The 26,730-nt window shown below is 44.9% G+C and overlaps 1 long non-coding RNA gene across 1 annotated transcript; it reads left to right on the top strand.

The window, feature by feature from the left end:
* The first annotated feature begins 2,325 nt into the window (after positions 1–2,325).
* LOC135377156 (uncharacterized) lies at positions 2,326–26,244 on the top strand. The gene is made up of 4 exons (XR_010418067.1): positions 2,326–2,358; positions 2,455–2,538; positions 24,259–24,363; positions 26,114–26,244. It is a non-coding gene; the product is annotated as an uncharacterized LOC135377156 (long non-coding RNA).
* Positions 26,245–26,730: the final 486 nt, after the last annotated feature.

Raw genomic sequence — 26,730 nt, 5'->3', positions numbered from 1 at the left:
AACGTGACTAATGGACTGACGCACGCTTATTGGTCCTTAGCGAGTGACGTTTTCCTCGTCTTCCAGGCAACGAATTCCGGCTCACTCTCACTATCCGCCGTCTTCTCTTGTTATGCATTCGATGGAGTCACAATTAAACTTCGCCACGATTTTGAGGTTTTCAACGCGACGAAAAAACGTGACACCATAGTTTCGAAATCGACTAGAACGTACCAGACGGTACTTAAGGTACGGTATGGGTACTACTTGGGTGCTTGGTAAATTAACCCCAGATGAAATTCTCCTGGGTATATACTCTTTGGCCTCACTATTCGTTCCACGACATGGACTGCGCTGACATTTTCTTCGCCATTACAGCAGAGTGATTGGCTCAAACGATAAGGTGCATATTTTGGAGGTTTTACAGATGAAAGAATCCTGGGTGCGTTCGTGGATCTCGCCGTCCTTTTTTTCTTTGCATATTTCGCCTAGGGTGTCTGCCGCAACGTCTTATTGGTCTCTATTCCAGGACGTGTCCTTGCAGATGAAACTCTCCTGGGCATACTCTTTGGCCTCACCATTCGTTCCACGACATGGACTGCACTGACATCATTGTCACATTCACTGCCCAACTGCGAAGCGTATAACAAAATCTTATTTCCGCGCTCCGCCATGTCTTCCGAAGTGACAGAGGATAGCGTTCTTTTGTCTCAGTTTTGTGTCTGAATCTCCAGCGACTGTGTAGACGAGAGGAATATTTCATGAGCCTTCTGAATGTAGATGATGACTTCCATGAGTTCGACGGTTTTCACTTTTTGATGACAACTTTCTCTGGCCCACGGCCCAATCCGCTTGCGCAGAGTATTCTTTTATAATATTTGCGCAGGCGGCAAGACGTTCCATTTCCTGCTCTAACGTGGCAGGCGAAGATGCAACTTTGGATGCCAGACCACGCGGAGCTTGTGTAGAGGGCCTTGGATTCCAGTGTTGCAATATGTTGAAATACAAGATGCTGCTGGCAAAGTAGACGTATGCAGGTGACTTTATCGGTACTAGTGTAGATGCACAAATACTTTCCTACAAATACAAATACTAGGTAGATGATGACATTTTTGCGTTTGGTGGCGGCGTTCAGAGCCTCGTGGGCCGGGTTCGCTTTGGGCTTCGAACCCGTTACCAGCTCCCACCACGGGGAGGTGAGGTTGAATGCCGCAGTTGTTGGGAGCCAATGAATCCGAGGTCGTGATGGGGTCCGGGGACATACAGAAGGTCGAAGTCACAAAAAGGAATTCAGAAGCCCTCACAGTGCGTGGAGGTGTCTAATGAGGACCTCAATGAGGTCCATAGGCATGGCGAGCGAGGTATTGTTGTACGAAAGCACGGCATGGGAGATGGAACGAATGAGGCGAATGGACTCGTCAGCCGTGAGGCGTCGGTGGTGATGGAAGATGAAGTACCTCACAAAGTCGATACATTCGTCCTGCAGGCACAGATTGTCCTGCAGGACGTCACTCAGGAGGTTCACGGCTGCTGGCAGGTATCCCTCGACGTTGCGGCAAATGTGCAGTTCTCTGCGGAGGCCGTGGAAAGCTCCCGGAATGCGGGACACGACCCGTCGATAATGAAGGTGCATCATGCTGGGCACCGCGTCGGGCGACGGCAGACGGCCGTAGATCAATGCAGTCAGAAACGAGAGCAGGCGACTCACCGTAGATCGAGGGTGTCAGCGAGACGAGACAGGTTGAAGGGGTAACTTGGACAGTGAAATCCAAAGCGGTATACCCTTCTCATCTTTGGTGAAACGGTGGTTCGGAACTTCACGTTTTGGGTGAGCGACAGTTCAACTGAATTATGAGAACGTAATTATGAGGAAAATGTGTTATTGCTCGACTCGAATGCTGGGTTAGGACAGGGCGTGTGTTAGTAACACACGGTATGATGGTGCCTCAATGTGCTTCGGATACAAGTATGTAGCATTGCGATTTGTGAGATTTTAGGCTATCGAATACATCCTCGAGTATCAGCTGCACGTCGTGCATGTGGTTTCTGTGCATCCTTTTTTGAGAGACGCGGTCATCTCCCTTGAAAGTTTATTTCTGCCCGAAGGTGGCGACTAAATATAGCTGTCAATCATTATTGCAACAACGTTCTTCGTTTGCAAATTGGTTTACTTTCTGTTCTACTCTGATAATTTAAAGTATGTACTGACAAGGCCATCACTACTAAGCAGGGTGGACCGAACAAGATAAACAGACAAAAAATACGAAACTTTTGCCCGCTACGAGGCGCTTCTGATACGTTAAACTGTCAGCATAGAGAAAGAGGGAGATGAAGATAAAGTTGATGGCGCGTTGTAGCCAGGCAGAGTTGTATTATTGTGTACGTATTTTGAGTACCAAATAGTGTTTCAGTATCGACATATCATATCTCGTGCTCCGTAACCTGGACGTGCAGTCACGGGTGTTTCTATTACAGCATTGAATGCATCCTGGAGGGAAGACAAATTGCCCAGAAGCCTGGAAATGCGCACGCGTTGTTCCCTTGCCGAAGCCAGACAAGGTACATTCGCAATTGTCCCCATTTAGGCCACTGGGCCTGATCTAGTTGTGTCGGAAACCTCTTGGAGCGACAGACTCGAATGGTGGCTCGAGAAGAGATCTTTCTTCCGCCAAGAAATGTCTGGTTTCCGTCGGCATCGCTCGGCACTAGATTCTGTCCACAGCACAGGAAAGAATAATGGTGGATTTTATTCCTCGACGTGAAACGGGCGTATGATACAGTCTGTCGAATCTTCATTCTCTATATGATTACTTGTGTCTTTTTTCCTTTTTTTTCTGGCCATGAAGGGGGAAAGCCTCGGGTCACAGATGTCCTTCGCGGTAGGACCATGATTATTGCGACACCTGGTTGGGATCCCGCACCCGTTACATCAGAGTACAGGGTACCACAGGGAAGTGGGCAGGCTCGCTTCTCTTCAGCGTAGTTATGGCAATGTCTTAAATCTGGGCCCCACATGTGAAGTAAAGAGGCCTTAGTAGTCTAGAAATGTAGTGTATCTAGCAGTGCCTATCTAGCAAACAATTGCTAGATACGCTAGCTAGCGTATTTAGCATCAACAAACAAGACCGCCCCCGTCCCCGCCCCATCCCGCTCTTGCGAATGTTAATTAGGGCTAAACCACGTGAGCGCCAGCCCACAGATACCGACCTCACTGTATCATCTGAGGAATTAACCACGTGGGCACCAGCCCACTTTCACGACTCTATCTGGTAAGCCATCCCTGCACATGCCTTTCTTAATATTATAATTAGGTGCACGCCCTACTGTGTTGGAGTAAACCACGTCAGAGTGATACCGACCTCACTGTGTCATCTGAGGAATTAACCACGTGGGCACCAGCCCCCATATCGTAAGCCAGCCTCCAGCAAGTCCCTCGCACGCGCAACACGCGCTTCTTATTATAATTAGTTTGCATGCACACCTACTATGTAAATAACTAAGACTGGGCACGCGCCTCAGTCTTATAAAAACGGTGCATGCAAACGGAGATTAGTCAGAACAATAAAAAATGGCAGACCAGTTCTACATCAATTTACTCTCAAACGCGGTTGAACCAGCCCACGAAGCTGTCGTTATACTTCTTAATAAGTTTACCTCCACCCTCTCGCAGATTTTAAACCTGACCAGTTGTGGCTGACCACGTGGGGGCACCAACCCCTTTGCTTGCCTGTAGGATGCACTCACTGAATGTCATCTTAATTGTGTAGTTCCATCAGAATGATATACCTCTTGTTTTAAACAAACTACGTTAACAATGAATAATTAGCTTAGTTATGAAATCAGAAATGTGCCATAACCGTTCATCCATCTAAGGATCTTAGTAAAAAAAAATAATAATAAGATTACGAAGATTAATTTTTTATGGATAGTTGCACAATTCTTACTCGATCCTGCAAAAGCGTATACGAAGAGGGGAGTCAAGTCCTGTAGATCTCATAAACAAAATACAGAGGAAGCGTGGACCTCCACGCGAAAGCTTGTACAAATTAAACTTAAACAAAAATCTTCAGTGTCGGCTTCTGTTTTGTTTATTGGATCCCTGCAAGGATAAAACGATAGCTCGATTCATACATGGCACAACATTGTTCAAATATTTTTTTTTCTTATTACGTTTAAAGTCGACAAGTAGGACACCTCGCTATCGTCTGCCTAATGGAAATGGTTGATCAGCCAATCGACTCCTTCCGAAGTGCGAAGAGACAGTATATACTTAAACTTCAGAGCGCTAAGAGCGTAACCGAAAAAAAAAAAAAAAGGCCTACAGCTCTGATCTTCGACAACCGATCGAAAAAAGAAAAAAAATGCACCGGCCCCGCCACAACATCGTTGCGAATTGCAAGGATATGGCGTAGCTAGTATTGAGAAGTGATTATGGACAGGGTGCTAAGGGCGTGTAACCGACAAAAGGCTTACCGCTTCGAAATTCGACATCCGACGCATCATGGGGGAACATCATGATATTCATTGTAGAGATTTCATTAAACATGCTTGGACTTGTAGTCGACCAGGCTACCTCTCCCCATTAATCCGTTTTTGTACGACACGGATTAACTCTCGAGAAATGATAAGATCACTTTTTCCGTATTCCATTAAGATGTTGTTGTGTTAGCGACGCTTTGCATATTAGACGACGGGATGGCTGAAGGTCACGCTGTTTCCACTCAGACTGTGATATCTCTTCTGCTGATTTGCATGAGCACGCGAGCAAGTCGAATAAACGCTCGAAGATACACGATGTTATTGCAATAGCAAGCATTTGCATATAAGACAACTCGTTGGATAAAGGTCGTACCTTTTTACTCTAGCCGGTGTCGCCTTTGCAACTCGAAGACAGGAAAAATAATTACTATGCGATACATGTTGCGCCGCAGGAAAAAGAAGAAGAAAAAAAGACGCAGTATACTAATGACAGCCACCTCCATGCTGACTGCTTTGATTTCTGAACAGAGCGAGCCAGCCCGGGTAAAGCCGTAATTACCTCTCAAGGATAAACGATAATATCACTTTCCTCATCACGTCTTTGGGGCGAGACGGTCGACGCTGCACTCTCATAGGCAAACGAAGCGACTTCTATATAAGACGGTTCGTCCGCAACGCTTTCCGGACTGAGCTGGAATGTCAAGTGAATGCCACTTGATTGTTTTCAGGTGGATTCACTTGACATTCCAGCTCAGGTTTTTCCGTGCGGGTGTTTGACTGGAAAAGCAGACTAAGGTGAGTACATGCTTTTTTCTCTTCTCTTGTTATAAGTTCTTCCCCTGTGAGCGTGCAAGGTCACAGCCATTTATGGAATGCATGTAGGTGAAAGAAAAAAAGAAAGAGGTTCATTCCTTCCCGCTGCCGACATGCAATCTTTGTGATTTTAAAGTGCACCTTCTTAGATCATCGCAGTAGATGAAATGAAAAATAAACGATTGCAAACAGTACAACATTATTTTTTTATTTAGGACATTGCATTGCGTTGTATGTTTTGGAGGACATTGCTAATTTACAAGTCGGCTTCACCTAACTTCTACGTGCGTTGCGGGAAGTCAACGTTAGGAAATGCTCAGTCTTGCTGGATTGCTTGTTTCTTTGCATTTCAATTCAGCGGAACGGTGTTTTTTTAATTGTTTGACTTTGGTTCTTCATAAAACATATTTTCCAGTTCATCGTCTTTGTTGTAACTACTCCGACGAGGTTGAAGGGTCATCTCACATTTTGGGCTTGTAAGATCGACTTCTTCTAAGCATTTTTTTAGCTTCTCTTTTTCATTTCATGTTCGGGTAACAACAGAACACTTCACCTGCACGTCAATGGCAAACAGGTCAGAAAGAAAGGAATGTGTCTACCTTCATTTGTGAGATGTAGCTAGTCTTCACCCAACTCCTACGTGCATTGGGGGAAAGCCTACTTTAGGAAATGTTCAGTCTTGTTACTGCATGTTTCTTTGCATTTAAACTTAGCGAAACGGTGTTTTTTTTTTATCGTTTGATTTTGCTTTGACATAAAACATATTTTCCAGTTCATCTTCCTTCTTTTGCTGTAACTACTCCGAAGAGGTTGAAGGGAAGAGTTTGAGATCTTCCTTGACAACAAGGCAAAAATGTGTGCTATACAATGGAGAAGAGGTGGAAAACTTTTTTTTTTCAAGTTAATCCACTCGGGATTCCAGATGAAGATTTTTTTTCTCCGTGAGAGTGTTTGACTGGAAAGACAGACTGTGGTAAGTACATGGATTTGCCCTCCTCTTTTGCAATACATATAATATATAATGCTTTTCTATGAACATGCAAGTCATTTATGGAAATGCAAATATGAGGAACGACAAGGTTTCATGCCTCTCGCTTTCAGTGGCGACATGCAGGTCTTTGTGATTTAAGGAATGCTTTCCTAGCCCATCACAGGAAGTGAAAACGTTTGCAAACAGTTACATTTTTTTTTATTTAGATACAAGGACAGTGAGATCACAGCCCTTTTAGATAGTGAGATTCCATAGCCAGAGTGATGTCGACCAATTGTTCTGCCAAGAGAGTAAATGTTGCCTGGGCAGCGGCGAAGTTTTAACTCACGTTCTAAGCACAAACAGCATACATCTGAGCATCGTTATCCTTGTAAGATTGGCTGTCTCTAAGCATTTTTGCAGCTGGCGTGTTTCGTTTCGTGTTAGGGTAACACCAGAACGCTTCGGTTTACCGTTTTCACTCCAAATGCGTACCACAAGCAAGTCAGAAGGGCACGAATGTACATAAACATATTTTTCCAGTTCAGCTTCTTTGCTGCAATTGCCCTGATGAAGCTGAAGGGAAGAGGATGGAAGCTTCGTTAGCTCGATGATCACCACAACAAGCAAAAACGTGTGCCACACAACGGAGAAGAGAACACACAAACATCTATCCATGTCTGTTCACTCACAATGAAATGAGAGGGCTTAGTACAAATGTACATTTTTATTTCCCTGATACATGAGCGGTGATTATTTTTTTTATGCTCCATTGTGCACCAGTCGATGTTTGAAGAGGTCAAGTGTTAGCTTGCTGATGTAGCCTGTTAAGTAGTGCCAACCTTCAGACTCGGCTTGTTCCATGAAACATAGACTCTCGGCAGCAAGATGCATAGCGTCAACCTCGTCAGCATATGTCAAAATTTCGTCCACGTGACGTGACCATTCAGCAAGTAAGGCAAAAGGTGATTCCGAGGCAAACGTACAGGCGGTGTGAACTCTGGCATACATTGTTTTTGCAGTTTTCCAAGTAACCCTGTCAGGAGGTTGATCTGGCAGCGCTTGAAACAACACCATATCCGTCACAATTTTAAAAGCTTCCACGAGCGAAGTTTTGCCTACTTGTGTTAACCCACATTCCAATATCTCTTTGTAGGAGACGTGTTTGAGACGACACACAGGCTGCATCCGAAATTCGTGTGTGTAACCTCTTCTCCATCTGCCACACACATCTCTACCTAGCACAGGCTGCTCTTCATCTGCGTCTGATGATGACAACCATGCGCCATCAAGCCGAGGATCAACCTCAGGCCATGTTGTGTCATCGGCGGCTGACTTGTCTTGACTGGTCATTACAAACCAAGGTAATTTTCTGCGATCCACTTCTTGTCCAGACTGCCAGTGAACTGAACCAAGTACTGAAGCTTCCCATTTCTAACTCGTCGTTTTATGATCTTCTCTACTTTTGGAACCTCTCTCACTCGTACAATTTCACTCTCATAAAACCCACCAATGATGTCTTCATTTTTAAGATCACGTAATAGGTACGTGTTAGGATACCCTAACTTGATCGCTCTCACCACGAAGAGTTCTGACGTAAATGACCCTAAATAACGTTTTATTAGCTGATGTCTGTATTTTGCTATTCTCACTACGTCTCCAACGCTGTAGCGCGGCTTTTTTGGTGGTCCAACCGGGCTGGGGTACAGTCTCTCTCGGAAAATGTGCTCGTTTTCTTTCTTTACGTCCACTGGTCTGGCAGAAAGCGATCTGTGTACGCGATTGTTGTAAGCTTTCACTACTTGAGGTAAAATGTTCACATATCGCTTGTGACCCTGGAATGTGAAGATACGGTACAGTGTGGTCACAATTGTTCGCTGACATCGCTCGGCGATACTGGCCTTCATAGGAGAATTTGTATGGATGAGCCGGATCCCCCTTGCTTTCAGAAACTGTTGTACCACCTTGTTTGTAAATTCTGTTCCACGATCTGTGTGCAAAAGCTTGGGTGTCCCAATTCTTTTAAAGGCAAGTTTAAAAGCTCGAATAACCTCGGGAGATCGTTTATTACGAATAGGTACAATGGCAAGAAGCCGAGAGAAAGCATCTATACAAAAGAGCAAATAGCGAAAACCATCGTTCTGGTTCTTTAGACTTTGCAAATCCTTTAGGTCAGCCTGGAATAGTTCACGAAGTCCAAGTGCAATGGTTTTTCGAAACTTCGTGGGTCGCTTGTATTCCTTATGCAAACTGTACACATCACTTGTCTCCAGAAATTTAGTGACTTTGTCCTTCTTTTCTATGGCAGCAAGTCTCTGCACTCCACCAAAGCTGCCGACATGTTGCGGATCATAGTAGGCTGCCATTTAGTACTTCTTCCTACTGCAACTCTAAGAGCATTGAGTGATAGATAAGCGTTGATTGTAGGTGAAACGTCTCCTCTCATCCAGGGAGGTTGCCTGTTGTGAAGTTCGTACTTCAAAAGCTCACCAATAGATGAGTGTGGCACCACCTTTCCCGTGACAGATAACTCTTCCATACTCGTCGTAAGCCAGAACCGTTGTCATCAGCTGAAGCATAGCTAATACCTTTTTTATGATGTCCTTGGAGGAAGTGTGACAGTAATTTTTCTTCTTCGAAGTAGCCTCTCTCCTCGGAGTTCAGTACGGTGTCCATGTGAGCTGTCGTGCGCGCTTCGCGGCTCGTGTGAGCGGTGGTGACGCACGTCGAGGTGTGGAAGCTTCACTTACGGAATTGAGGTGAAGGAGTGGCCAGAGTTTTCTCTGCTGTATGTTTTTGAAGACGAGATGGGTGCACAATAAGTGCTGGTAAGTTTAGCTTGACCAATAGCGGCAAAATCCGATCAAAATAGGGTGGTCTTTGAACATTTCTTGCTTTCGTCACGAGATAGTATACGAGGTCAATTATATTAGTATTGTCTACTCGCTCACCGTTGACAATTACCTGAAATGTTTTCCTATCCCATGAGATCGTTGGTTCCAGAAGACGTAATAGGTTTTCTGATCTGATTTTATAGCCACTGCTCATGAAATCAACGACAGTATTACTTTTTTCCTCGGTCTGTGTTTCCTCTTCTCTCGCTGTTGTTGAACCCAGTGTAGGTGTGCTCTCACTCACAGTGGGATGTAGCAAGGAGTGAAGATATTGGATTATCTCTTTTGCTTTGATATCGTCTGGTTCATCCTTCTTCAATATCTGTGGGATGGGGGTTTCCCGGTAAGGCACAAGCTCGTATTTCTGCATTGACTACACTCCGATTGCTTTTGCTATCGCCCTTCCACCTAAAGTCGAGAGGAGACCCAGCAAAGGTGGCAAAAGGAACTGTAGAAAACCACCAGATTGTTGCAATACCTTTCGAACTTTCTCACTCCTGTAGTGTCTCGTTTTGCCAAAAAGCGGATAGGTGTTGCATAAGGGTGCAACTGATTTCTCACTCTTGGAGCTACCTTAATGTTTCCTTTACAAAGATTCATACAAATCTCTCGAATAGGCAGTTAGTTGCTCTCTCGTAGCATGTTCCAGGAGAAAACAACGTTGCTCAGGCAACTTTGCATCAGCAAGCAACTGAAGAAAATGAATATTCTTCTTGACACGTTTCATGTTTTATATACTATTTGTCGCTGGTCGTCTGGAAATATATTAGTCCACACCCCTAAATTGGTCTAAACAGTTTTGAGATAGGTCAATTACAAGGTATGAATATGGTTTCTTGCAAGCATCTTTATATATACTTGGCAGTAGTTCACTTTTCTTTCGACCAAACAGTTGTCGTGAAAGTATTTGCATTTGGTCCGCAGTGCGGGCGGAACGACATAAAATTAAGGCACTGCTGTTAAACTGAATGCATCTATACAGAGGATCATTAATAATAAATATTGTGTTATGAAAATAGCTGAACAGTTGAGGTGGTGACAGCCAGCTACATAAAAATTTCAGATTTCTTTGAGCCTTTGTTTGTCGGCTAAGCAATCATCAAATATAATTAAAGAATTTCTTACAGTATCAAGATTAGTAGGAATATCCTGACTGAAGGTTACCTCTGGAAAATTATCGTAGATTGGTTGTTTGTACAAGTAATTGTACAAATATATGATCAAATGGTTTGTCCGAAGACAGCAGCTCTATGTTTAATTATGACGTGTAACAAGTGTCGTCTTTCCACTCTGGCTTGACCTGATATGGTCATTGAGACCCGGAGTGGTAAACCTATAAGGTCCAACTCAGCCATCTTTTGCAAACGAATGAAGCATGTTATGAAATCACAACATTACATAAAGGAAGGTTACAGCAAAGACGAGCCTGTACATCACTCTCCGATTGGCTAAACTGAAATACAGACATTCAAGGTTGTAGTCATTCAAGGTTGTAGACATTCAAGGTTGCTCACAGCCATGTTAGTTATCAGACCAGGAGCATTCTATAATGGAAGGTTACAACAAAAAGCAAAGACAAGTCTGTGCTCTAAGCTTGCCCAAAGTCGAAGTACACACGTTCAAGGTGTAGACATTCAAGGTTGTGCACGCAGGTATGTTAGTTACCAGACCAATGAAGTTAGATAGGACACGCTGAACATGTCTTCACGTATAACGTTGCAAGGATGTAGATGTTCAAGGCTGTGCACACATGTTAGAGAGCTGCATGCAATCGCTATATAAGAGCGGACATAGAGAGTGGTTCCTTCATTCAGAACGTCAGACTGAGGAGGTGTGTTACATATTCCTGTGGAAGATGTAAGAGTTTACAAATCTATTCTTCTCTTTCAGTTCATTCTACACAGCAAGAGGAGAAAGCAAAATTGTCATCATAACAGCGAAGCCTCCATAACACAAGTAAGCTATGTCGTCCGTCATGGAAAAGTTGATAAACTGAAAAAATGTGGTGACGGTGAAATTCAGAAAATGAGCAACATACCAAAAACGAAAAGTTCGAAGTGCTGGACATTCAGAAAATTGACACTATGTATGGCGAGGCAGTATACGTGGAGCTCCGCATGGAAAACGACAAGCCATGAAAGTGTATCTACCTGGACGCTTCAAAAAATTGTCGGAGAAGAGCTAGAGGAAATGCGACTGCTTCCAAATCTCAAAATGGAGAAGAAAGAACGGTTTACCAAAGATGGTAAAAAATCATTTCACCAGATATTATCTTCACCAATTCGAAGAGAAAGTGATGAGATATGGTGACGTGTCACTTATGCTCCCAGCATGAACGGCAGTATTATGTAACAGCATTAGGTCTTCAGATTCACTTGGCAAATGTTCACAATCTTCAAGCCCCCTGCATTCCTTTTTGTGAGACTTTGTGCACACTGCGAAACTATACTAATCGGTTCGAGCTACATTTACACGACAGGGACGTAGCGGACATGATGTTACAACCTTTTTTCACGAGTACAGACAGTACATTGCTGATGCCTTACGACACTTTGGTTTCCCACTGCGCTATTTTGTATTGCTTAAAGTGGAACTTGGTCGTCACACGCCAGACGATGAGTTACAGCTCGAAATTAGTTTCGTGCCTTCCAAAGTAGTGACAGTATGGTCAGAGGCAGATGTAGAACCTTCTATCACTCAAGTGACTGCTGAAATAGCACAAAATTGGAAAACCTCGAAGTAGAAGGTTCAGGTTTTTTTCCTCTTTCGCATTCATGCCTGTATCATGAACATTGGACGTTTGATGCCTCAACTGATTGGATGTGCCCAGTTTGAGTTACCGCAAGAATTGAAGCATAAGTTTCGTTCTCCTGTTGTGTGTGGACTTTGGTTTGCATGAAGATGAGCAGAACATGTGTTTTGCCTTCTCTGTAATAGCTGCACTGCATCCTGCTACTGGTTATCGCAGGCGTAGGGCATCTTCATACAGACCATATATTTCTGAGTATGTTTTTTCCGAAAACATTCCCGGTAGCTTTCCCCAAAAGAGGTTGAAGCATTCGAAAAAAATAATGGTATCAGTATCAATGTGTACGCCTACAAAAGGGAAGACAAATCTCTGTACCCCCCATCAAGGTTGTCGATGACGAGCGTGAGAAACATGTGGATCTGTTGCTAATTGACTCTCATTTTCTGCTTATCACAAATTTTAATGGATTATTTCAACCTAGCGGACGGTTTCATTGCAAGAGGTGTATGATGGGCTTCTCATCAGACAGAATCCTCAGTGATCATTTAAAGATGTGTTTGCATCAGAAGGTTGCTAAGACAATTTACCCTAAGAAGGGAGAGACGGTAGCATTTGCCGGGGAACATCTCATGTCGGAAGTCCCTTTCTAGTGTATATGATTTTGAAAGTGTTTTGCCACCTTGTTTGGAGGAAACAAACGTGTATGAGGATCACTGTCCTTCCTCATTTTGCCTTTTGGTTATACGTGCATCCGACTCACGCGTGTTGCAAAAGCATCTTTTCCGTAGTCCTAATTGTGTCACAGTATTTATGGAGCTGCTGCGGAAATTGCATGATGAAATTTTAGGATGGATACATGCTTTACGCCTCTAGAAATGACCGAAGCGAATGAGAGTCAACATACAGCAGCCACTCATTGTAATATCTGCAAAGAATCCTTTGCTAAAAGACAAAAAGTTCGAGACCATGACCATGTAAGCGGAGAATTTCGACAAACACTATGTCAGACGTGTAACCTGAAACTGAGAGTGCCACCCAAGATTCCAATCATTGCACATAATGCTAACTGTGACATGAGTTTTCTCCTGTCTCATTTACATCTGCTTAAGAAGTCAGACATCAACGTGATTGCCACCAGCTGTCAAAAATTTAAAGCAATTGACATCGGCTCTTATCGATTCTTGGACAGTTTGAGTTTTCTGAACGCAAGCCTTGAAACACTGGTGAAAAATCTACGTGATAAAGGTGAATCCAACTTTCAATGCCTTCGCCAGTTTTTTCCAAATGAGGAACACTTTCAGCTGGTTGTTCGTAAGGGGGTCTTCTGTTATAACTTTGTCACCAGTTTTGAAGCCTATGATGAGCCTTCGCTACCACCTCGAGATAAGTTCTTTAACATTTTGAATGGAACCGAAGTAAGTGAACAAGACTACAACCACACGCAGAATGTGTATGAAAAATTTTGGCTCAAGAGTCTTGGAGAGTATTCGGACTTATACCTTCTGACAGACACACTGCTTTTAGCAGATGTGTTTCAGAACTTTCGAAAGTGGACACTCGATGTGCACAAGATTGAACCGTTTCATTTTGTATCCCTTCCAGGATTAAGCATGTCTTGTGCACTAAAAATGAGTCAGGTAGAACTAGAACTAATTAACGACCACAACGCGTACCTGCTCATCGAGAATGGCTTACGAGGAGGTGTCACACAGTGCTCCCTGAGAAAAGCAACTGCGAATGTGCCAGGAACAGAACAGTTTGATCCCGAAAAAGAAAAAAAATAATTAACTACATTGATGTAAATGGCCTGTATGGAGCAGTCATGAGAGAACCATTGCCTTACGGAGGATTTGAGTGGCTCACTGAGGAGGAAATTGTTAACTTGGATATAGCTCAGATACGAGATGATACCCCTGTGGGTTACTTTCTTGAGGTAGACCTAGTGTATGACCGAGCAACTCATGAACGCTACAGAGATCTTCCCGTTGCCCCTGAAAAAATGTCCGTTCCTTATGAGCTATTGTCACACTATCAGAAGGCGCTCATGAAGAAGTTCAATCTTCCACAGAAAGCTACCGAAGCAAAACTGTTGCTAACATTATTTGATAAAGAGAGGTACTTTCTCCACTATCGCAATTTGCAACTGTATCTGCAATTGGGGTTGCGTCTCACTAAAGTTCACAGGGTTCTCAAGTTCAATCAAAAGCCCTTTCTGCGATCCTATGTCGACTTCAATCACGAACTTCGGAAGCGAGCTACAAACGCATTTGAGAAACAGCAATCAAAGCTAATGATTAATAGTGTATATGGCAGGACATGTATGCAAGTCAGGAAATTCGTAAATTGTCGCCTCACAGTAACAGATGAGCAAGTGTTGAAGCTTCTACGTAAACCAAACTTGAAACAGTTCCGCCCTCTGAGCTCTCACGTCATCTTGTTCCAATTTAGTCAGTCTGTTCTTCGCATGAAGCAACCGCTGTACCTGGGCTTCACAATATTGGAATTGTCTAAGCTGAAGATGTTTGATTTTTATCATAACCATCTTCTCCGTGTAGCCCCTGATACACGACTGCTATACATGGACACTGATTCTTACATTGTGATGCTGAGTGACGATAAAGTACTCCATGAACTAGCTGACGAGCATCTAGACAACTCTGGATATGACCCTGATCACCCACTCTAATCGACAAAAAACAGGATGGTACTAGGAAAGTTTAAAAATGAGCTTCCTCGTGATCACATTCTTGGCTTCTGTTGTCTGAAGCCAAAGCTGTACGCCCTCGATCTGTGCAGCAAAAAGTAGTACAATCGTGCTAAGGGTGTTAAACAATGTGAAGCACAAAAACTCCACTTCTCTATGTACACGAATGCTCTCGAGCAGGGCACAATGCAAAAGGTTAAACAGAACCTCATTGTGCACAAGGACAATGTCAACAAAAGTGTGTCAGTGACAAAAATAGCCCTCAATCCACTGGATACGAAACGCTTCATTTGTGATAATGGAATTGACACGCTACCTTTTGGCTATGGTTGAATTTTACAGAATGAATTTTATTATTTTGAATTACAGAGTTGGCATACGGGAGTAGGAGGGAACTCATCTGTTATCACCCCCGCAACAGATGTTGCCCTTCTATTCCTGGTCCCACAGAAAAAATTGTAATAAAGATGTTACATCCATATAGTTATGGTTTGTCATATTAGAACGATGTCATGTTAGAACCATGAACTAAAGCTATTGCATTATTCCACATCTATGGTTGTCAGTGTGGGATTACTTACAACTGTGAGTTAGGAGCTAGAGGATATTTGTTAGCCACGAGTGATGACTAAGCTGAGACCTGGTCTGATGAATTTCCTGTCTTCCTGAAGTAATGTGTAGCTCTTGATGTGAGTGAAGGAGACAGTTTGCTTTCCCATATTGCTGCATGCATTTGCGATGGAAATAACAACTGACTTTGTCTGCAAGTCACTGTTTGTAAATGGATCGTCTCAGACAAATTTGATTATATGTGCGTGAAATAACCTGTTTTCTAAGAATTTGATTATAAGAGTATGTGATAACCAGTTTCTAATAGCATGTATGTAATCTATAACAACGTCTTTGTTTGCAAGTCACTGTTTGCAAATAGCCTGTCTCAGATGAGAGTCACTGTTTGTAAATGATCCGTGTCAGAAAGTTTTTGATTATACAGTCAAACTCCTTTACAACGAAACTCAGGGGACAGCAAAAAAAATTTGCAGTAAAGGTATTTTCGTTAAAAAGGATGTCCATTATTGGACCTATAGGGCTCCAGCAGGACCGCAAAAAAATTTGCTGTAGTGGTATTTTCGTTAAAAAGGTGTTCGCTATAAAGGAGTTTGACTGTATGTGTATGAAATAACCAGTTTCTAATAGCATGTATGTAATCATCAACAATGTCTTTGTTTGCAAGTCACTGTTTGTAAATAGCCTATCTCAGATGAGATTCTTTTTTATTACCAATGATTCATTATATAGTGTGCAAATTAAGTTGACAAATAAAGCTCTTTTCAGGCAAACTGAAATCTTATTGAATGCTCATAGTACACTACAGCATGACATATCCTCTGTTTTTCTTGCGAAATTTTTTCGAACAAGTGTTTCTATCAATCTGTCATTGTGTCTGAAGTTGGTTGGTGAAAACTTCTGAGTGCACTCTTGAAGAGAGAAACCACAGGCTAGAAGACTACCTACATACAAGCAGTACAGTCCACATATAGCAGATCCATATCCCTGAAGTCGTTTTGCATTGTAGTGAAAGGAAGATGTTGGGTGAATAAACTGGTAGATTTCTTTGCAAACTTGTCGTATGCCGTAGCTGTCGAAATAAGAAATGCTGTTGTTCTTAGAGATGTAACATAAGGTCCAGTGTTCTCCAGGAGAGGATCTAGGAGCTGTGTTTACAACATACAGTCCTGGTTCAGCTTTTTGACTTGCAATTTCATTGCATGCAAATGTTCCACGAAACAGTGGCCTTGTGCAGTGATTTCGAGCAAAGCCTGCATAAAATTCCCATTCCTCCATTTTTTTCTATACGAATTTGACTTGTCTGTCTTTGTTGATTTCTAGCACACGAGGTGTTTCTGAAACAAAGAGAACTGTAACAGCCTCTGTAAGATTTCCACCAAATGTTAGGGTGAGACAAACATTGGCTTGTACCACTGGACTCAGCGACTGCACTTCCACATCTGGAGTGAGATGGTAGTAGAGCATAAACGTTTCTTTCTCATATGCAGCCGGAGCTAGAGGTATGTCTTTCCGCTTCAGCTTGTGAAGCAAATTCATATATCCTTTAGAGTAGATCGATCGTTGAAAGTCAAAGTCATCTGTGTACTGTTGTCCACCAACATCAAGCACAGCTCTCTTAAGCTTGAAATTTTCAAGTTTAAATGGATTCCTTTGTCTGTTACCCTGGTAGGCTTCACTTCTAACCATCAATACTGTCAGCTTTGAGGGAACTCGTTCACTGTAAAGGTCATCGAAAATCACTTGAGATTGATTTGGAGCAATTGTCCTGTACTTAATCTCTAATCCTCGAAGGAGGTATGATGCTGGAGTTGTCTGAAGTCTTCGTTCGATGCCGACGAGTACACTTGGAGAAACCTGCACACGTCGCAGGTACAACACAATTCGTGAAAACTCTATAGCGTGTTTTTCAGTCTCGCTGGCAGGTGCAAGAAGTCGAAAATCATCTGTGTTCTGACGAAGGACAACTCTTATGTCGACTCCATTGAGAAGAAACTTTTCCTGTTGACATATATCACTGAAGATAGGGGAATAAAGATCGCAGAGTGTCGAACCTTTGGTCCGTTTGTAGCGTGCAAAAATTCCTTTTGCCTCAACAGGAGCGGCAAAATTTTCAGATTCTCCCACTGGATCTGGTTCGTAGAGCATTGCAGAGAGGGTGTGAGTTTGAGTAACATCATTAGCATTTGTTATTATGTCCAAGTATGAACGATATGCATAATTTTCGAAGTTAGAAACCAGTGTCGAATTAAGGTAGACGTGGACATGATGAAAGAGCGAGGATGCAAATGCTTGCACAGGTATCACACTATCTGGTGTCACTGTACTGCCAACTGTACTTGATGCTGTATCTCCATTTTTCCGTACAATTTTGCATTGAATGTGTAGAAAACTAGACTGCAAGTCAAAGAATCCACCTCCGAGACCTGGAACATTATATTCGATTACACCACTTGCTGTAGGGGCAGAAACTCGAAAAAACTCCACATATTCTGACTTCTCCAAGGAAAAGTTTGTTGGAGGAAGAGAAAACAGTTCCAATTGGTTTGTGGTGCAGAGGCAGGAATTCTTATGTACTATTGCGATGCTAGACATTTTCTGTAGTAAAAAAATCGACCTTTCTTTGCTTCTTCAGGGATTTTACTGACCGACCCGCCCTCTTACGTTTGCTTTTATTGTTGACAGATTGTTTTCTTTTCCTTCCTTTTCCTCTGAGCCTCTGAAGCAACTCGTCACATGTTGAATGGATTGTACGACCAACTCCTTTCCTTAGAGCTTCTCTAAACGTTGATCCCTGCTTAACTTCTTCTGCTATGTGTCTTCCAGTGTCGAGGAGCTTTCGACTCACGTAGGGAGCTACCTTCTTCGTTAGTATAGGTATAAACTGCTGCACTAAATCAGAGAAATAACCAGATCCGACTTGATAAAGAGGAGCTGAATAATGTGGCAGTGGTTGATCACGTTTGCCCGTACCATAATGTGCTATGCAACAGGGTGCCTGTGTTATATACATTTTCGAAAATGCAGTGTCACTCCAACACGTCCTGAGCCGGCAATGAATGGAATGAAATCACCTATCTCGTTTGCCAGTTCGATTTGAATGGTGGTCAGTTCTTTTGCTATCACATATTTATAGTAAAGATTAGTGAAAGAATATGAAATCACTTCATTCCGGCTCTGCACTCTGAAAGGGAGTAAACAGAGAAGAGGTGCCGTGATATCACCGACAGCTTCATTCTCAATGATGTCACTGTAAATAAAGATATAATTTTGTGCTGGAAAAAGACAGACATCCCGCTGGGCTACAGCAAAACTTGAGAAGGTTGTCCTTTTTCCGAATCCAAGCATCAGAGCCAAATATGAATGAAATGTGACATAACCCTCGCTACGACCTTCCAGCTGACAAACTCCATTGTATGGATTATAAAACAAAACACGTGCACTTTCTGGTAGCCCTAGCTTTGTTCGGTATGCATGATTTATTGCATCAACTAGGTCCTTTCCCGACTCGTAATACCCTTCTGGAATTTCATATTTTGTTGTACGTGAGCGGTATGTGATTAAAGTAATTTTTTCTTCTGTATCCTCTTGATACTTCAATACTTTTACTGGTTGACCTTCATCCACTTCCGATCATCCAATAATCTTTTCAGGAAAACCAAGCTTGGCAGAGAGAGCTAGGCTCAACTCAAGTCCGGTATTGAGTGGCAGTTTTAGCTCATAATGTCCAGTGACACGTAGAATCCTTGCTTGGCTTTTTAAATGTTTCGTTAGGAATTGTCGAATTGGTAAGATAATGTTTTCTCCTGCGCGAAACTTAATTTGCTTCATGACGAAAACCCGAGACTGGGAAAAAGACGAAAAACAGACGACACAACACAAAGTCTCAAAACAGACGACACAACACAAAGTCTCTTAGCCACCAGCTCGCTTCCTTTTTAACCATTTTATCTGTATTAATTTGCTCTGTTGTGAGTGTAGGAGCAAAGAGACTAGTTTCAGGTATAGCGTTAACAGTGTCCGTGACGTTCTTAATTGCAAACGGGACATTCACCTCTGTCAGGGCAACTTCCCACTTCCCATCTAAGTGCACGGGATGAGCAAGTTTAACTCTGAACTTACTCATCGTGTTATTAGGAAATACATCGGTGGAAGCGTTTGAGAGTAAATTGATGTAGAACTGGTCTGTCATTTTTTATTGTTCTGACTAATCTCCGTTTGCATGCACCGTTTTTATAAGACTGAGGCGCGTGCCCAGTCTTAGTTATTTACATAGTAGGTGTGCATGCAACCTAATTATAATAAGAAGCGCGTGTTGCGCGTGCGAGGGACTTGCTGGAGGCTGGCTTACGATATGGGGGCTGGTGCCCACGTGGTTAATTCCTCAGATGACACAGTGAGGTCGGTATCACTCTGACGTGGTTTACTCCAACACAGTAGGGCGTGCACCTAATTATAATATTAAGAAAGGCATGTGGCAGGGATGGCTTACCACATGGAGTCGTGAAAGTGGGCTGGTGCCCACGTGGTTAATTCCTGAGATGATACAGTGAGGTCGGTATCTGTGGGCTGGCGCTCACGCGGTTTAGCCCTAATTAACATTCGCAAGAGCGGGATGGGGCGGGGACGGGGGCGGTCTTGTTTGTTGATGCTAAATACGCTAGCTAGCGTATCTAGCAATTGTTTTGCTAGATAGGCACTGCTAGGTGGGCTAGATTTCTAGACTACTCCGTTCACAATAATGATAGAGCTCCTATTGTGTCCAAAAAGATCAAAAGAAGTAAAAAAGGCAAAGAAGTGAATATGCGTTGGTGGGCTAAATTCGCCCAGGGAGTGAGCAGTTTTGAGAGAGAGAATGGGGAGAGTCCAGCTGACTAAGAGACCCCAGAGTGTGGTTCAGGGAGTTTGGTAGTGTGCAGAATGAAGAAGAATGTGCTCCTGATGCTCTAGAGCACAGCAGTGACAGCATCAGGGAGAGTCAACTTGTCTACGTCAAGCCACTGAGCTGCAAAGCCAGATCGAGTCGCATTCGATGAATTAGTGCAGCACTTTGTCGAGATGACAAAGTGAAATATAGAAAACTAGTGCATGATCAATACTACTCAATAGAGAGAGGTAACATTTCCTTGCGTTTAAGGAACACATAATACGAAGAGGATAACACAAGGCTGAGTCATGTGTTTGTAGCGGCCATATCCGCGCGACACTACTGCGCGGGATCTCCTCGCCCTCAGAAATAAACTAGCAGTTCTGTCTATCGCCCTGGTGTGATCAGTCATCTCCTACACTGGTGACCCAAACGTGATCATGGACAGCAACGGAACGCAATCCTTGGTATCCTCCTTCGCCGTACGACTGCCGGCTTTTACCCGTTTCCGCCGGGACATATGGTTTCGGCAAGCAGAGTCACAGTTCACCTTGGCGCACATCACATCCCAAGCAACGAAATTTCACCATGCCTTGTTCGCCCTTCCCGAAGACATCCCAAGCAGCACAATGTACTGAAAGTCGAGTGCAATAGGGGTGGACGGTATATGTCTTATCAATGTTCTTTAGTTTCACGAGTCTCTTCAAGGCCTTCCACCTACCCGTCCACCCCTATTGCACTCGACTTTCAGTACATTTTGCTGCTTGGGATTCTTCGTCGAGGTAGCAGACATCATCAACAGTTCCTCCGCTGGCGCTTCGTACGACGCATTGAAGATTGCCGTCGTCGAGCGAACCTCTCCCTCTGACCCCCAGCGCTTGCAAGAGTTTGTGCTGAACGAGCCTCTTGGCGACCGCAAGCCCTCTCAAGTTTTGTGGCAAATGCAGCATTTTATCTGAAGCTCCAACTTGGACCCCAAGCTCTCGACTTTCTCGACTGCCTCCGTCCGTACAGCTGGTCCTATCCGCATCGGAAAACGCGACCCTCGCAGCACGCGCCGACGAGGTAACGGAAATCGCTTCCTTGCGAGCTTCTGCGCGCACACTCTCTCCGGTTGACACCACCCATCCGCAATCCTCACCCGAACCCTGCGGTGCCTTCAGCTCTCTAGCGGCGCCCTCGGAAAACTCGGAACTCCTCGCATTACGGATGAAATAAGGCGGCTCGCTGACGCCTTCAACAGGTCCACGCGCCGCAGCAGCCACTCTTTTAGCCGTGATGGACAGTCCCGCACAACAGTACGCTCTCCAGCACCTCCATCGTCATCCAAACGTCGTCCACTCTGCTGGTTTCACCGTCGTTTCGGCCGCAGGGCACGACGTTGCGAATCACCATGCCGATGGCAGGGAAACTTCACCGGGGATTCTTAACGGCGACCAAGAAGCCCCACTCGACGCGGCAAGGTCTCCTCTTCTATCTAAAAAATCGGTCCGGAAGTCAGAATTTCCTCGTCGATACTGGCGCTGAAGTTAGTGCTCTCCCAGCATCTAACCAAGATCGACGACGTACACCTATCATGTACTTGACCGCAGTAAACGGTTCCCGTATTGCAGTGTACTACCGCCGCTCCTTGCCTCTGGATTTTGGGCTACGCCGCATCTTCCAATGTGTATTTCTGGTAGCTGACACTACGCACTACATGCTAGGAAGCGACTTTCTAGCGCACTATATTTTGGTCGATGTTGCTAGGTGTATGCTGCTTGACAACCTTAAAGGCCTCTCTATGAACAGCGTTTCGCAGTGCAGCATACCACCAGCTGGTGTACCGCCCCCAAGACACCACCTCTGCGGAGCTCTTACGCGAGTTTCCATCCTTGACTGCCCCCTGCGACTGGACGAAACCCGTCAAGCACCCTGTCCTGCACCGCATACCCACGCAGGGTCAGCCGGTCTTTGCCAAAGCACGTTGTCTGAGTCCCGAGAAGCTGGCGATTGCGCGGCAGGAATTCGTCCGTATGCTCGCGCTCGGTATCGTCAGACCGTCTTCCAGCACTTGGTCAGCACCTCCCCCCCCCCAAAAAAATACTGGAGACTGGAGGCCATGCGGGGACTATCGCGCCTTAAACATGGCAGCACTTCCCTACCGCTACCCTCTTCCCAACATCTCGGACTTCACCGCCGGCGTTTCAGGAGCAACAACATTTTCAAAAATGCCATCAAATATCCATGGCCGAAGAAGACATCGCGAAAACTGCGATCGTAACACCCTTCGGATGCCCTTCGGCCTACGAAACGCCGCGAAGTCCTACCAACGGTTTATCAACAACATCACGCACGGCCTTCCTTTTATATTTGCCTGCCTCGACGATTTGCTGGTTGCTAGTGCTTCTCACGACCAACATACAGAGCACCTCCGCATCTTATTCCGACGTCTATCTGACCATGGATTGCTAATCAACGTCGATAAATGCGAGTTCGGCGTGCCTGAGCTAGAATTTCTGGGCCACAAGGTCAACGCGCATGGAATTTCTCCGCTGGAGAGCAAGGTCAAGCAGGTTCAGGATTTTCCCTTGTCCACCACCATCAGCCAGCTCCGCCGGTTCCGGGGCATGGTTAACTTCTACCGTCGTTTCGCCCCCCACTGTGCTGCAATTCTGCGACCGCTAGAAGAACTCTTAAAGGCACATACGCCCAACTCAGCAGGTCTCACGTGGCCTCAACAGCCCCTCCAGTCGTTCCGCCATGCAACGGAAGCCCTCGCTTCAGCCGCGTCCTTAAGACATCCGGTAAATGGAGCTCCTACACGCCTCATCGTTGACGCATCCAACCAAGTCACGCGCGCGGTGCTACAGGAGCGTATTGACGGCCACTGGAGGTCGCTAGCCTTTTTCTCGAAGAAACTATCTCCTGCGGAAGAGGAATATACACCTTTGGTCAAGAACTTCTCGCCGCATTCGCAGCGGTTAAACACTTCCGCTACTATCTCGAAGACAAGTCATTCGTCATCTTCACGGACCATCCGCGCTAACGGCACCCTCGAACGTTTCCATCGTCACCTCAAGGCCGCCATAATGTCCTACGACGACAGCCCAAATAGAGCGCATATATTCCCCTCGTGCCGCTGGGCATTCGTAGTCAAACCTCGTCTATGGGGCCTCCCTTCGCCTTCCAGGCCAGTTCTTCGACCCCAGCCGCTTGACAACCTACAGTTGACACCAACAGACTACGTTGGACGCCTTCCCGACCATTTCTCCCGCGTTCGACCCAGTGCCCCTCGAGTTCCTAGTACCCATCGGACCTTCGTTTCACTCCACCTCCGATCAGCGTCTCAAGTTTTTCTGCGGACTGACGCCCTAAGAAGGTATCTACAGCCCCCCTACTCTTGACCACACCACGCGATCGAACGCCATCCCAAATACTTTGTCATCGACCACGATGGTCGTCGGGAAAGGGTGTCCATCGATCGGTTGAAATCTGCTTCCACCGGATCAGACACTCAGCCGCCCTTCCTGACAGCTTCCGGCTCCAACCCCATCTGTCAGCTACACCTACCTCCCAAACCCCCAGGTGGGTATCCTGGAGCGACCTTGTCGCTTCTGGGGGGGGGGGGAGCCCTGTAGCGGCCATATCCGCGCTACACCACTGCGCGGTCTCTCCTCGCGCTTAGCAATAAACTAGCAGTTCTGCCTATCACCCTGGTCTGATCAGTCATCTCCTACATGTTGTCCTCCTCGTAGTGCGTGTTCCTGAAACTCAAGGAAATGTTACCACTTTACGGAGTACACGCGGTCTCTTGCATCACTCTAATTTGCTCACCGCTTAATAAATGACCCGTTTATTATGAAGTACCCGTATCAAAATGCAGCAGCAGGAACCAAGTTCCCTTTTATTTTTGTCAGGGAATTCGCTTGAAATAGCTCGTGAAGACCACGATTAGTCAAACAATTTAAAAACTGCAAGTTGCTAGACACAATGTGAGCCAATAGGTCTTGTATAGGTCACCTTGAAACGGAAACCTCTGCCTGTATCCAACGCCACCAATACCAACAAAGCCTGCTTCATCACTCCAAACAGGTGCTCTGTTGTCTTTTAGTTCGAAATTATATCAACAAAGGGATGTATGACATCACATTCCTCCTCATACGCCTACTTTGGGGTTATAAACTTGTGTGCTTGAGTGCAGCCATACATATGCGCCATCATTTTTCTTATATATTCTATGGTTTTGCATTAAAGGAGCTATGAGCTCTACCAAGCTAGGCCGCCGACTGCGTCGGTTGTCGACAAGCTCCTTCTCTCACCAAGCGTGAAGAGTCAGAAGCAATATGAAGTGCCATACAAGTAAATATACCACAATCTGCAATGTTTCGGAGATTTCCGGCGTACGCATAAGAAAACTAGGTGGTCGAAATTATCCGCAGTCCTACACTATGGGACGTGCACCATGTAGCCACACATATGTTGGTGAAGTCACCTTGCGTGTCAGTGTACACCCTATTATTATTATTCATGCATTAAGAGTCACATATATTTTAATTATGATACGCTTTCATCTATGGGGTCCGAATAGGTCTAAATGTGTCACTTCATGATATGGCAACGTGTGTAACTATATCCCAGTTGCAAGAAAAAAACACCAGTCTGGTCTGGTGTTTCTCAGTGTGTCCTGGTGTACGCATCAGACTCCTTGATGTGTCCTGGCGTACACACCAGCCTGGTGTGGTGTCCCGTAGTGCACACACCAACATTATAGCCTGCCGGGATGTATCTATATATCACATCTTAATATATGCAACTGACGTGGTAATCCATATGCCTTATTACATTATTGCTGAACACCGTAAGACACTATATGATCACTCAAGACAAATACGACAGCAATATTTTAAGGAACGCATTTAAAACCGAAACTTGTGACGACGAACCGGTGCCCGCTGTCCCGGACACGTAACACGGTCGTCCCATCGACTGCAAGAACGACTACGCGAGCAGGACTGCGCCAGCACGCCTGCTGCAGTCTGCAACCGGACAGCCGGTTACGCATTGATGTCGTGCTGTGTCTGTGTGGCTTCCTAACGGACATTCCGATTTGGCATGGAGACGTTGTCGTTACTTTGAAAGGCTGGTACGGATTGTAGGTGAGGACCTCAACCAACAATGAAGTTTGTATTTGCCTGTTGGGGCACGCGTCTATTTCTGGAGTCAAGCAAACAGCACCAAAACACAGGGAAATTGTGTCTTCCTTACACCCACACGGAACGAGTATGTTGGTTCCATTTCTAGCTCTTTGATAATATATTTGTTACAGAATGTCAGCAACGGCAGAATGGCCACGCAACGGATCGAAGACCACGACCGGCACAGTACGCGACCTGGTGCTCGAGTTGCCAGACGCTGTAACAGAGGAGAGCCGAATAAACGGCTAAGTCGCCAAACATACACAGGGTCTTTTTTTAGGCGATACAAAGTTTTGAAAAATAAGCTGTAATAAGCTATACCTTCCGAGACGAGCCTTTCCTTCCAATTAAAAGCGATTTGACGCTCGAGGAACATATGGCCAAGAACGTCCGTCGGCCTAGGGATGATAGAAGTGAAAACAGCATGTCTATAGTTCTGATAGTTTTTTGATGAAAAATCTGTATCGCCTAAAAAAAGACATCCTGTGTATCAAGGTTACATGTTGTCTTTCATTTCTCTGGCACTCATGTGAATTACACACTGGCGCGAACGTGCCAGAAAGGTAACACATCAGAGCGGGAAACACACCACAACGGAAACACACCAGACCGGGACACACCAGGACACCAGACCAGTGTCTGAATTCCCATCTCCGGTATGAAAGACAAAAACACAACAGACCCTGCCTGGTGTATTTTTTCGAATGCGAATAAACTGCACTTCTAAGGTTTATTCCGGTGATGGCGGTGGTAGCAACAACTCGAATGAATTTCAAGCGAGAGGCAGGTGATGGCGATGAATCTTCCTCACAATAGTTACGTTAATGACGTTAAGTCTCAAAGAGAACTGTGATCATGAGCGACGCTACAGTGGTCGGTGTGTAAATAAAGCTGCTGTTTGTATCTTGTTTCAGCTCTGCATCCACGATGTAGTACCAAACCTGGAAGTGATCGGTCACATGGCACAGTACTTTAAAAAAATCATTGGTTAAACCAGAGCAACGATCCTTCTTGTGAACCATCTGACATAAATAAATGAACTTGAAAGTGATTAGTCTGGAATGCATTTCTTGCCCTAGAATGACACGCTCTACTCGCGGTGACATACGTATTGCACTGTGTGGACGCTTAGTGATTGCATCGAACGTTGTTCTGGTGTTGGCTGCGGTGGGATAATACTGTTGCCGCTGTTTGCTTGCCTCGGACCGTACGCCCTGCGGCACACTTCATGGGTAAACGTGCCCCTGTTCGCGGGAAGGTCGAGCATCTGCAGAAAGGTGGTGTAGTTCGTCAGGTGACATCATTAGACAGCACGGAGAAGGACCAGACGGAGAACCCGACATAAAATCCACTGTACTCCGTGGCTAAGTGCAAAACGCGTCTGCAATGCAATAAGATCGCAGCAAAGAAAGCGCGGTTTTTGCCAAGGGCGGGGCAACGTCCTAATTGAAGGGGCTCCCAGATTCCAACCTGCATTCCCTTTCATCCCCCACAGCCACCACCAATTTATACTGAGATCCGAAAATTCGAG

Source organism: Ornithodoros turicata, chromosome 1 (genome assembly GCF_037126465.1).
Source record: "Ornithodoros turicata isolate Travis chromosome 1, ASM3712646v1, whole genome shotgun sequence".
In the NCBI taxonomy this organism is placed as follows: domain Eukaryota; kingdom Metazoa; phylum Arthropoda; class Arachnida; order Ixodida; family Argasidae; genus Ornithodoros; species Ornithodoros turicata.
This window is presented reverse-complemented; position numbering and strand designations above follow the sequence as displayed.